Source organism: Phalangium opilio, unplaced genomic scaffold, assembly GCF_054372755.1.
Source record: "Phalangium opilio isolate 3A_F unplaced genomic scaffold, DU_Popi_V2 ptg000089l_1, whole genome shotgun sequence".
NCBI classification, from domain to species: domain Eukaryota; kingdom Metazoa; phylum Arthropoda; class Arachnida; order Opiliones; family Phalangiidae; genus Phalangium; species Phalangium opilio.
Window position 1 is genome coordinate 781633 of NW_028324194.1, and position 12797 is coordinate 794429.

The window sequence follows — 12797 nt, forward strand, 5'->3', positions numbered from 1 at the left end:
AACTTCTACATTCAGAGAATCTGATAGTGATTAGCCCCTCGGTGTTTAGTTATCGTAAAATAAAATGGAAGGTATATTTTTGTGGGCCAGCTCAGATCTACTTCGTAAATAGAAAAACCCAAAAGATAGGAAAAGTACCGAAAAAGCCACCTTGTAGAAGGATTAACAAAAGTCTAAGAGGTGAGCGGGCGAGAGAGAGAGAGAGAGAGAGAGAGAGAGAGAGAGAGAGAGTTTTAACCTTTTCTACATTCAGGGAATCTGATAGTGATTAGCCCCTCGGTGTTTAGTTATCGTGAAATAAAAGTAATAAAAGCCATAATTATTAAAACTAGCTCTAAAAGGGAGAAAAATAAGGGTATTTTCAGGGAGGCTGCCATTTTTGTAGGGGATTTCAAAACTATTCTTCCCTTATACCAGAAAAACCCCGCAAATAATTAAAAATACTATCAAACTGATTAACTTACAGCCTTAATTAACAAACTTATAATTAATTTGCATCCCTTTAAACGCGGAGGCATAATTTACGAAATCTCATGACAATGCATTGAAAGCTGTTGAAATCATGGACTAATTTAATAATTCCTGGTTTCTCTTATAGGATTGAGCACGATGTTTTCAAATGTTTTGTGACCTACCATTATTAAGACCAAGACTAGAAATAACTGTCTAAACCAACTCTTGCCACAAACGCCAACTCATTACTATCTATAGTATTAGAGCGGGTTATACACTACATTATTACAATATATTCAAGCCCTGACATAATTATGCAAAGATTTAAAACAAAATACATTGAGCTATACACACTAAAAACTAGCTGTAAATATTAGTGCAATACCAGTGTTAAAAATACAGCAAGCGTTGATTTTGTTGAAGTTACAGCAGTAAATTTTTCTTTTGAAGGTTTTCGGCTGTTAATCAAGGAAAATATCCTTTGCTGTTAAATTCATAAGACCTTACTGTTTTTTTTCCACTTTTCATACCGTTAAAAAACAGCAATGCACATTAAACCTAATAACGTTGCAAAATATAATTTATATGTATTTGGTTTCATCCAAGATCCGTCCTTAAAAATTTAGAAATTCTTTATAATTATCACGATATAGATGGCTCGCCCACTTCTTCAGAAAGAGAAATTGAAAGGAGCTGAAGTTTTTCTCTAGGAGGCTAGGAAACCAAAACCACAAAGGGTCACTCACTGCTATTATGTAATATAGCTTGGTTAAATCATAGAGGTTATACTGTATAACCTCGATGCAACCAGCAACCACACTTAACCCAAGAGAGAATAATGTCAGTAGAGCAATCTCAGTTATGATGTCAGGGTTTTGGTAAACGTCACAAGATTAATTTTGGCAGTCGGCGGCCATTTTTGGTAACTCTTTAGTTCTATGGGAAAATAGCATAAATCCTCTGTATAGAGGAAAGATGACTGTCCGTCCCTCTGGATGCTCTTTTGTATGTCTATGCGCCTATTAGGGGGATGAAACTGAGCTTAGAGATAGGAGGGAGTGACGTTGCTATACGTAGCAGAGGTCGCAACTGAGGAGGGGCAAGCCTATTTATTGAATTTCAAGCCCATTATCATTGAACGGAGACTTAACAACGCAACAATATGGGGGAAACCCGGAAGTTTAATATTGTTGAAAGATAAATTACCAAGTCGCTCAAGAACCCAGGAAAAAATATTGGAATTTGGCACCATACATTTTAAGGTCAAACCCATATCAAAATTTGGGGTGGCCCTTAAAAGGGCCGTTTTTTTATAGAAATTGATTAATCCAAATACTGGACACCTAGTTTTTGCGTCGGCGGCGTAAACATTCGGGGATCAAATCGATGGGTTCTGCTCATAATATTCTTCTCTTTTCTCTCCTTTCTCTTCCTTTCTTTCTCCCTAATTAGGGCAAATGACTCCTGGTCGACCTTGACTGCAGCATTCCGCATTAACGGCTTTGCCTTTAGCTTCTCAACTTCTTCCTTTAATCTTTTCACTTCCTCCCGAAGCTCTTCAAAATCTTCCGCCTTCCTTTTAATCGCACTGTGGCTCTGGTGGACTGACATATTTTCGTCGAAAGGTTCAAGAAAAATGTTATTTGTTAGAGACACAACGCTGTATTTATACTATATTTGCCTACAAAGAGGGTCGGAAAGGAAATCGGCCCCTTCCACTAGGCTACTGGGGAAGATAGGTATTTACGCTTGTTGAGCGGGAAATCTTTCACTCTCTCCTATATTATATTTCGTTGCATTACTATATTTTAAGAAATGTAAGAACCAACCCAGACTTAAAAGTGAACTTTCCGCCTTTATCACCTCTGAGCTTGCTCCGTGATTGGTTGGCTCTAAGAGTGAGCCTAGCCAGTAAAAGATTAGTATAGGGGGGGGGGGCAAGAAAGATGTGGTGGGTTATGTGGCCGCAGATCTGTTGAAATTTTGTAAAATCCCTTCAGTTTTCTTGTGCTTTACGAACCAAGAGGGTTTTTTTAAAAGTTTTCCGACTTTTTCTTCAAATAGCCTTTTTAAAGGCTACTTATCAATATATTTTTTAAAACAATTGTAATTATTTTTTCATCGAGAATTTTTTTTCCTCAAACTCAGTAAGTTTTCATAATTTCTTTTACGATTGTTTATCACGACTGGGAAAGATTTTTGTCGTCTAATGTGAAGTTTGGTTATGTTGGTTTTTGGTACCCAAAGACACCTTCAATCTCGTGAAAATCCCGAACAGATATCTTAAAGGGTCAGACAACCAGTTTTTAATGGATTTGTGTTTATGAAATAACATCCAAATTTTTAATGAAAGTTACCCAAAACCTTTCGGTTAATTTTCTAAAAAAGACTTTCTTAGGCTAACTCTATAAACAGTTTTTTAAATAGAAATATTAATGATATCATGATAAAATGAATTCGCGTGAGGAAACTAGTTTTCACGCATTAGGTGTAACTATATGCTATCCGTCACTGCAGTCCATCTAGTCTGAACACTATGTATAGATATTTTTGTTCCTGTGGGGGAAATGTCGAGCTAGTGTTTTTTGAAAACCTTATTGCAGTTCCAAAGAATATAGAGATACATATGGGGGCTTATATGTTGAGGTAATTTTTAAGTGCCGACTTAAAATGAACAATAGATTTTATTGATATAATGTCAGGAGGAAGTGAATTCCAAATGGGAACCGTTCTGCGGAAAAAAGAGTGTTTTAGCTGGTCTTTACGGGCATGGCTGTGAAATAAGTTTTGACCATGACCCCTTGTGGGAGCAATAGAGGAAGCAAGAGAAAAATAAATTTTGATTAGGGGTGTATAGGATTTTAAACAACCTTAAGAGGTCAAAATATATAGAGGTCGTAGTCTAGATGGGATACGTGAGAGACAACCCTGGACATTGTCTAGATTATTAATATTAATAGCTGAATGGGGGTTCCATATTTGGCAACCAAATTCAAGAATGGGGCAAATGTAACTGTGGTAAAGTCTAGTAAGAAGGTCAGTTGTGATTCCCGGAAAGTTAGCTTTAACAGTGGCTATTAAGGCATGAGCACGACCACAGATTTTTTTAATATGGGAATGGAATTTTAGGTTGTGGGCTATTTGAACACATAAGTCACGACATTCATTGGCACGTTTTATATTTTGGCCAGAAAGAAAATAAGGGGACGGTAAAGCTAAGTCTGATTAGGAATTTTGCAAGGTTAGGACTAACGTTTTAGATTAGGCCTAGGGTCCATCAATTATTCTATTTATTTATTTTACAATATAAAGATTGAACGATGTTAACATATTTTTTAATTAGAGTTGCGACTGACACGGAGAACAGGTATGCGCTCCGCACTTGGCAATACATCCTCTCAGCTAAAAAAGCAGGACAAAAATTATTTTGCATTACTCTGAGTGGTTTCCATTGTGTCACAATTGTACAACAACACCCTTCAACACGTTATAAGGCTATACCATGGATAAGAATGCGCATGAGGAAATTTGTTTTCACTCTACAGGATAGTCAACTCCCTATCTCGAACGACAGCTTATTCTGTATATACTCTGTTACAACATCGGTTGTCAGCACGCGCAAACCTAGGTCTCTATGTAACCTAGCCTTGCGCGTGCTGACAAGAGACAAAAAACTTCAGGTTATTTTAAACGATTTTAAATCCTGAAGATCCTGAAGTTTTTTGTCTCTTGTCAGCACGCGCAACAGTGGCTAGCATCCATTATTAGCATTGGGTTAGGTAATTTAAACTTGGAAAGGGTGTCCGTGACTCCGTCAGCCGTCTTTTAGGCTTAGCTACAGGGACGGATTAACTTGATCAAGTAATGTTGGACCCGGGGGCCAAGATAGTCTGCGCCCTCTTAAGTCGGAAAAAAACGGAACAGCAAATGTTGCTAAGAAGGAATAGTTTAAATTAATTCGCCCCAACAAGCCAGGCTGGCGCCCGGGGGGGGCAGTGCCCCCTACCCCCCTCTTAATCCGAAAAAACGGAACAGCAAATGTTGCTAAGGGGGAATATTTTAAATTAATGCGCCCCCAACAAGCCTTGCGCCCGGCGGCCAGTGCCCCCTCGCACCCCCCTTAATCCGGCACTGTTCAGCTATGAGCTAATTAATTATTTAACAACTATCACTTTTCAAGTTTTAACTTGTCGAATCTCCAAACAAGTCACGTAAAAGATTTACGTATTAGCTAGGTGTGGTTGGGGAGGCGGGAGGGTGCGTTAGTTTAGTATGTGCTATTGTAGTACAGTATGTTTTCAAACTCGCTAAGGCAGTATTCGGGACTATCGGGTAACCAAAAAAAAAACGGAATATTTCGGAATTTAGGAGGGAAATTTGAAAATTAAGATGGGGGCTTTCTGGGAAGAAGTAGGTTTATCCTGATGATAAATAGCTACTTAAAACTTTATGCCAATGTCGCAAGCAAATTTAAGTGAAAATGCAACATCGGCTGAAGTGGGCTGCGAATTATTTGACAAATGAAGCTGACAGTGATGGCAACGAACCTCGTATGCCACTTGTTGCTACCTTCTATAGAGCATTGACACAATGCACTGTAGAGGAGGTGGTCAAGGTACGCCTAATACTCGTCACGTGTATATTAAATTTTGCCAATGGGGTTTAATTTCCTTTTTTACGTTCAAGACCTTAAGAAAGTCTAAATAGTAATGATGATTTTTCTCTTTTTGGTGACTCAGAATGGCTAAAACACTGATAAGCAATACTGCTGTTCTGCTTATTGTTGATTCGCAGTTTGCTTCGAACTTCGCTAACGGAAACTACGGGCCTGCAAACATTCAAGATCACTTTTCTTACATGGGACATCTTGTTTCTGCGGAGAAAACTGGCGTGGCATCCAAGTCAGTTAGGGGTAGATGCCTTAAGGCTCATTCACATTACCCAACTTTTGTCAGCTGACAAGAGCAGTCCGACTTGTCGTATAGTGTGAATGTTACGGCCGACCAGATTTTTGTCAAGTCAGAACGACGTTTTTAATCGGGTGCGTGCCCGATTAGAGTCAGGTTGACAAAAGTCGGGTGGCTTTTAAGCCAATGAGAGAGCAGTATTTTCGTGACGTCGCGGAAAGCGACTAGCGGCTCTAGCCAGAACGTCCAGAAGATGTCGTCTGGCCGGCTTTAATGTTTTTCGCTTCTGTATTTTGGTAAACCTTTGCAAATTGTACATATTGCTATGGACAAGAAGAAAACCAAAGTCACGGTATATATATTATCATGTTATTTTGTACATATAATAATTGGAATTGAACGGATATTATAGAAATTTAGTTGGAATAGTGGAGATAAGCAGAAGCTTATAGAAATGATTCAACTTAATGAATTTATTTACAATTCCAAACACGCAAACTATAAGAAACGGCGCTAAGAGAAGAAGTTCATCAGGAGATATTAAATCGAATTGGATGTTCAGGTATTCTATTAATATTACATGAAAAATAATGAATAAACCCCAATATAAGACAACTTTGTTCACGTCATCAGTTACCGATGCTAAACATCGTTGGGAAGGTTTGCGCACATATTTTTCAAACGAGCTTACGAAAGTGACCTCTTCTAAAAAAAGTGGTTCAGGCAGTGACGATGTGTATGAACCTAAATGGGAATTTTTTAGTGATTTAATGTTTCTAAAGACATCCCTGCAACCCCGAAAATCCCGCTCAAGTTTAGAAACAAAGGAACTGTGTACACAATCGTTTAGTTTGTTCCCAGATGAAATAATAGAACCTGATGATAGTATCGCAGAGGTAATTACACCTGAGGTGTTAGAAACCGCTACTGGGACTCCTTCTAGACCTTAGTCAATGTCGGATGAAACATCTGCCACCGGAAGTTCTTCACATTCAGAATATGCCAAACTTACCAACGCAAAAAGATAAAGGAGAATGATACATCATTGACCGATGAATTTTTGGGAGAAGCTCTCTCATGTGTGAAAACCTCGTCAAAAGCACCTACAGTTGAAACTCGTGATGAACATGATTTGTTTGGAGCTTTTGTCGCATCACAAATGCGGCTACTAAAGCAAAAAGATGCCGATATACTCAGGTGTAGTATAATGAAGATGATATTTGAAAAAAGCATGAACATTTTGCAGAATAAACAATTGTTTATAATTAGTATTGATTGAACTTATTTCTTAACTGTAATCGTAAGGATCCATGTAACCATTTAACGTTAATATATATTTTAAATATCCCAAAGCTCTTTCATAATACCTAGATTACACCAGTAATGTTTAATTATGGAAACGAACGTACAAATAATGTAACGTTTATTATCACTGTATTTTAAACGTTCCCTTTTATTGTCAAAGTTTACATTTAAATCAGCTTTAGTTTCAAAATTTCAATTTAACTGTCCACCTTTAACTTCAAAGTTTCCATGCAAACGTTCAGAGTTTTGTTGCGAATTTGAACATCAAGTGCAAGTTCTTGATGTTAAATGATAACGATTACATTTAATATTCACGAATCCTTGCCCATTGCCAATGCAAAGCCCCTTCATTGCAAAAATATTGCATGAATTCCTCTTGTACTCTCTTGGCCTCGGCTGATGCTCTACATCCTTGATGGCTGAGGGGGTGTAAAGTTGGCCGTTTATGCTTTTCGTTCTGACTTTTATTTTCGTCATCACTTGAGTCTGATTCAATCTGATTATCATTATTGTCCATGGATTGTTGACGAAGAATATTATGCAGAGTGCATGTGGCTAGCACAATAGTTTCCACATTTGTTGGTAGAGCTTGAATAGATTTAAGTAATATTCGAAACCTATTCCCAAGAATTCCAAAGAAATTTTCAGACACTCTACGCGCTCTTGATAACCTAGAATATAAATAATATGAATTATATAATTATATCAACATTACATGCAACCACTTCTAGGCTAACGTCTATTATCTATTTATTTATTACCTATAGTTAAAGACTCTTTTATGAAATGTGAGTTCATTTTTTGAAAAGGGTCTCATTACGTTTGGTTTCAACGTAAAGGCTTCATCGGCCACAATAACATAAGGCACAGCTTTTTGCCGCCCAGGTAGAGGTTGGGGCTTTGGCAGCTTGTGTTAATCCCTTTCTAGAGCTTCAAAGAGTTTAGAATTCGCGTATGTCGAGCTGTAGTGACATCTCCCATTTGCGCCGACATAAAAAAAAAATTGCCTACAATTAAACTATTACAATATACGGTTTATATGCAAGTGTATTGTTGTTTATCATACTTTACAATTCGCATCAACTAGAGCCAACAGGACGATGCTGAATGTGCCTTTATAGTTGAAGAAGTATGAGCCTGAATTCGGTGGAGCTGTGATATTCACATGCTTTCCGTCAATAGCTCCTATACAGTTATCATGTTGCCATGCTTTCTTGAAACCTTTTGCGATTTTTAGCCAATCTTCTTCAGATTGGGGATACGCTAAGTGCCTGTATCAAAGATTGCATATAGTGGTGACTGATTTAAAAAGGTGATTAGTAATCACTTTGGCGCAAGCTGTTTGAATATTGCTTCACACGTTGCGTAGATGATGTTTTGAATAGTGCTAACGCCCATACGGAACTGATACCTTAACGAATGCATGCTTTCTCCTACAAAACAAAAATGTTTAACGTTCCAATTCAAATCATGTTGCATCTACTTATAATTCACAAACCTGTTGCTAAAAACCGAAGGGTGACCGCCAACCGCTCATCGGCACGAAAAGGGGCCCTAAACAAAGTATACTGTTTTTCAATGTGGACTTTAACAGCTTCAAGTATAATTCCAAAGGTATTTTCTGACATTCGTAGATAACAACGATAGTCATCAACATCATGCCTTAGCTCCAATAATAATGCATTGTATGCCCCTTTTTCTCCTCTTTTCTTTATCCAGTTTTTCACCCACACGGTCCTTTTCTTTTTTAGTTTCTTATCTTTCTGTCGAGACGCAATAGCAGCAATCCCCATTCAGGCAACGATTCGTTTTCTATTGTTATCTTCTTCACCATGATAATCCATGTTATCCATCGCAATTAAGAATGTACGACTGAACAGCAGACGATTCTAACGTTTTCCATTGCCTTAATGCAAGGAGTACCGTTACTGGAGTGAAAAGTTAAACCGCCATGAAAGAGCATTAAAGCCCGCTTTCCTACCATAATACTTCATGCTGAAAAACAAACTATCACCCAATTGAAAACGGCATGACTTTTCATTGATGTAGATGCCATCTCGTGGCACATTGTAGAACTAAACATCTCAAAAGAACAGAGTTCAAAAAGCAACTCGAGTCGGGTAGTGTGAATGTCGCAACTGACCTGACTAGTCCATCTGACTAGTCTGCCTGTACTAGTCTGGTCATTGTCGGCTGACAAAAGTTGGGTAATGTGAACGAGCCTTTAATTGATCCAGAATCTTTATAAAAATAATTTGTTAGAATAGGCCCGCTTTTATTATGCAAAGACCTCAATGAAAATAAAAATATTATGGAAAATCGGTTATCCTACCACTTCCAATCCTAACCTAACCTCACCTAACCTAAACTAACCAAACCCAACCCAACCCAACCCAACATAACCCAACCCAACCTAACAAAACATAACCTAACCCAACCTATCAAAACATACCCAACCAAACCTAACCTAATCTAACCTAACCCAACCCAACCTAACCTAACCTAACCTGATTTGACCTAACCTTAACTCTCTAAAATATTACCGTAATTTTAATAAAATTTACGCAAAATATTTCAAATACTCAAAGGCCATTATTGCAATACTATTTTTTATTACTTTATAGTTTCCCACACTCTCTAACGTAACTGCAATTAAGTTCAAATGAAATTAATAATCAATTGCATGAAACTATTATTACGTAGTTTACATTTTCTTTCGGGGAATCGATCCAAGGACTATTGCACGGTAGTCCGATACTCTTCAAGGAGATTCTCTTTGACTGGTTGTTTATCTTTACAGTCTTTGGCTTCGTGGCCCGTTCGTTTACATTTGTCGCATCTTGTTTTCCTTTGAGGTTGTTGGCAGTCCCGTGAAATTCTACAGGGCCGGTAGGCCCTTGTAGATATGACTTGACACCCTTTTGTAACGTTAAAGCAAAATTCACATGCTTTTACTAAATTTCCTATGGAGATTAACATGGCGTTTTTCGTGATTTACCCCCACCGCGAACAGAAAAACTACAACGAAGTTACTTTTCGGAATAATCTTGAATTAACAATTAATAATTCAAGGTGTGCTATCGGCTAGTTAAATTTAAATCAATTAACTCTAAGTATGGTAATTTTAGTTAAATCTGAAAGTACGTCAAAAATTACTTTTGGGTCAGACTATCTAGCAGTAGACGCTGACAAATTACTTTGGTATTTCATCCGAGCTTGACCACCTTTATATGTATTTTCTAATTAACTGTAGCACCCTTAATAAGAAATACGTCGTTATCAGGTCGGAATTTTCGTCTAGAAAAGTAATTCAGGTAAATAATTACAGTTAACAGAGGTTTTTATATCATTTAAAGTAAGTTTTTGAACGTTCTTTACGGCCAAGGCTTAAGTTGTATTTTAGTTTGTCTATGTAATATAGTCTTTATAGTGTCTTTCAGTCTGGGAAATAGCACACTTCCTCTGGTCCAAAACCAGTTTATTAATTGCTTGGACTAGTTTTTTAATTCAAAAAGTGGGGCTTACTGGTCCTCGGGACCAGTTTATTAATTGCAAATCTATAAGAGAACAAAGCCTGGGACCAGTCCGAAGACCAGTTTATTATTTCGGACCCTAGGGGGGTCACTGGTCCCAAGGACTAGTTTAAAAATTAGGGTTATTTCCCAGCCTGGTGTCTTTCCCCTTTAAAGATAAAAAAGCTAATTTCCAGCTCTGTATTATAAAAATACGCAGTCTGCTTCGTTTTCTGCTACCAACAAATATAGCAGGTATACAGGGTTTCATTATTTGTTAATCTCACTAAAATGCTACTAATTGTGAAGATGTGTGATATATTTCCTTAAACTAAACCAATGTAGAGGAATTTCCATGTTTACATCAGCACAGATTCTCCCAACGTAACCACGTTGGAAACGATTCGTTAAAACAATTTTTTTCCTGGTGAAACAGTCCGTATATGATATTACGTTTTATAAATTATTTGTTACCAAGAGTGGATTGTTTAATTTAGAAATATAAGTAACAGTGGTGCTGATTAATCCAGGAGAACATTGTCTTTACGTAATTAGTCAAATAAATTCCATGTGCAGATTTTTTCAACGTAAACACGTGGGAAACAGAGGGTTACGTTTGCTATTTCCACAGTCCACATTGCCGTTTGTTTATATGTCAGAATTGCTATGAATTGTTTAGGTATTTGATTTAATTACTGGTATTTAAGCGAAACTATGGAATCACATCATTCATTAACATTGTAACCTTTGTAGTGATCCGTTGTAACGGGCTCACTGGTACAACACATTTAATTGTTAATCTTCACGTTACCGCAAATTTAGGATGGGGCATGATAAAAATTGAACGCAATGTGTTGGAACTAATCAAAAACTCATCTAAACATTAAAATTAAGGTTAATAATTTTTTGAAGCTCAATTTATAAGCTAAGTCAATACTTCCAAACCACAATCCTTCATTAATTTCAACATAATTAAGTATAATTAGGGTGAATTTAAACATAAAATATACATATTTTGGATAAAAACTCGAATAAATTTTAAATGGACAACTTAATTAATATTTAAACTGTATAGCTGTTGATAAAGCCTCGTATTTGTATTTCACACTTAATCAAGATAAACCTTTAATTAAACTTAATCAGGATAAACCTTTAAATTATACTTAATTAGGATAAACCTTTAAATTATACTTAATTAGGATAAACCTTTAATTAAACTTAATCCGGATAAACCTTTAAATTAAACTTAATCGAGATACACCTTTAAATTAAACTTAATCGAGATACACCTTTAAATTAAACTTAATCGAGATAAACCTTTAAATTAAACTTAATCGAGATACACCTTTAAATTAAACTTAATCGAGATAAACCTTTAAATTAAACTTAATCGAGATAAACCTTTAAATTAAACTTAATCGAGATACACCTAAGCCTTTAAACTAAACTTAATCGAGATAAGCCTTTAAACTAAACTTAATCGAGATAAGCCTTTAAACTAAACTTAATCGAGATAAGCCTTTAAACCAAACTTAATCGAGATAAGTATTTAAACCAAACTTAATCGAGATAAGCCTTTAAACCAAACTTAATCGAGATAAGCCTTTAAACCAAACTTAATCGAGATAAGTATTTAAACCAAACTTAATCGAGATAAGCCTTTAAACCAAACTTAATCGAGATAAGCCTTTAAACCAAACTTAATCGAGATAAGTATTTAAACCAAACTTAATCGAGATAAGCCTTTAAACCAAACTTAATCGAGATAAGCCTTTAAACCAAACTTAATCGAGATAAACCTTTGAACTAAACTTAATCGAGATAAACCTTTGAACCAAACTTAATCGAGATAAGCCTCTAAACCAAACTTAATCGAGATAAGCCTTTAAACCAAACTTAATCGAGATAAGCCTTTAAACCAAACTTAATCGAGTTAAAAATTTAAACTAAGCTTAATCGAGTTAAACCTTTAAACCAAACTTAATCGAGATAAGCCTCTAAACCAAACTTAATCGAAATAATTAGCCTTTAAACCAAACTTAATCGAGATAAGCCTTTAAACCAAACTTAATCGAGTTAAAAATTTAAACTAAGCATAATCGAGTTAAACCTTTAAACTAAACTTAATCTAGATAAGCCTTTAAACTAAACTTAATCGAGATAAGCCTTTAAACTAAACTTAATCGAGATAAGCCTTTAAATTAGACTTAATCGAGATAAGCCTTTAAATTAGACTTAATCGAGATAAGCCTTTAAATTAGACTTAATCGAGATAAGCCTTTAAATTAAACTTAATCGAGATAAACCTTTAAACTAAACTTAATCGAGATAAGCCTTTAAACTAAACTTAATCGAGATAAGCCTTTAAACTAAACTTAATCGAGATAAGCCTTTAAACGTAAGTAAAATTAAGTTGAAATTAACGCAAAACACGATTTTTTGGTTAAATTCATGGATACCTTATTTAATTAAAATTAAAACTACACTTATCTTTCACCCAGTCTCAATTTTCCTATTTAATCTTTACAATTAAATGAGCACTTAAGTCCATATTTACCCGCATTTCAAGTCCATATTTAGACCCATTTCAAGTCCATATTTAGACCCATTTCAAGTCCAT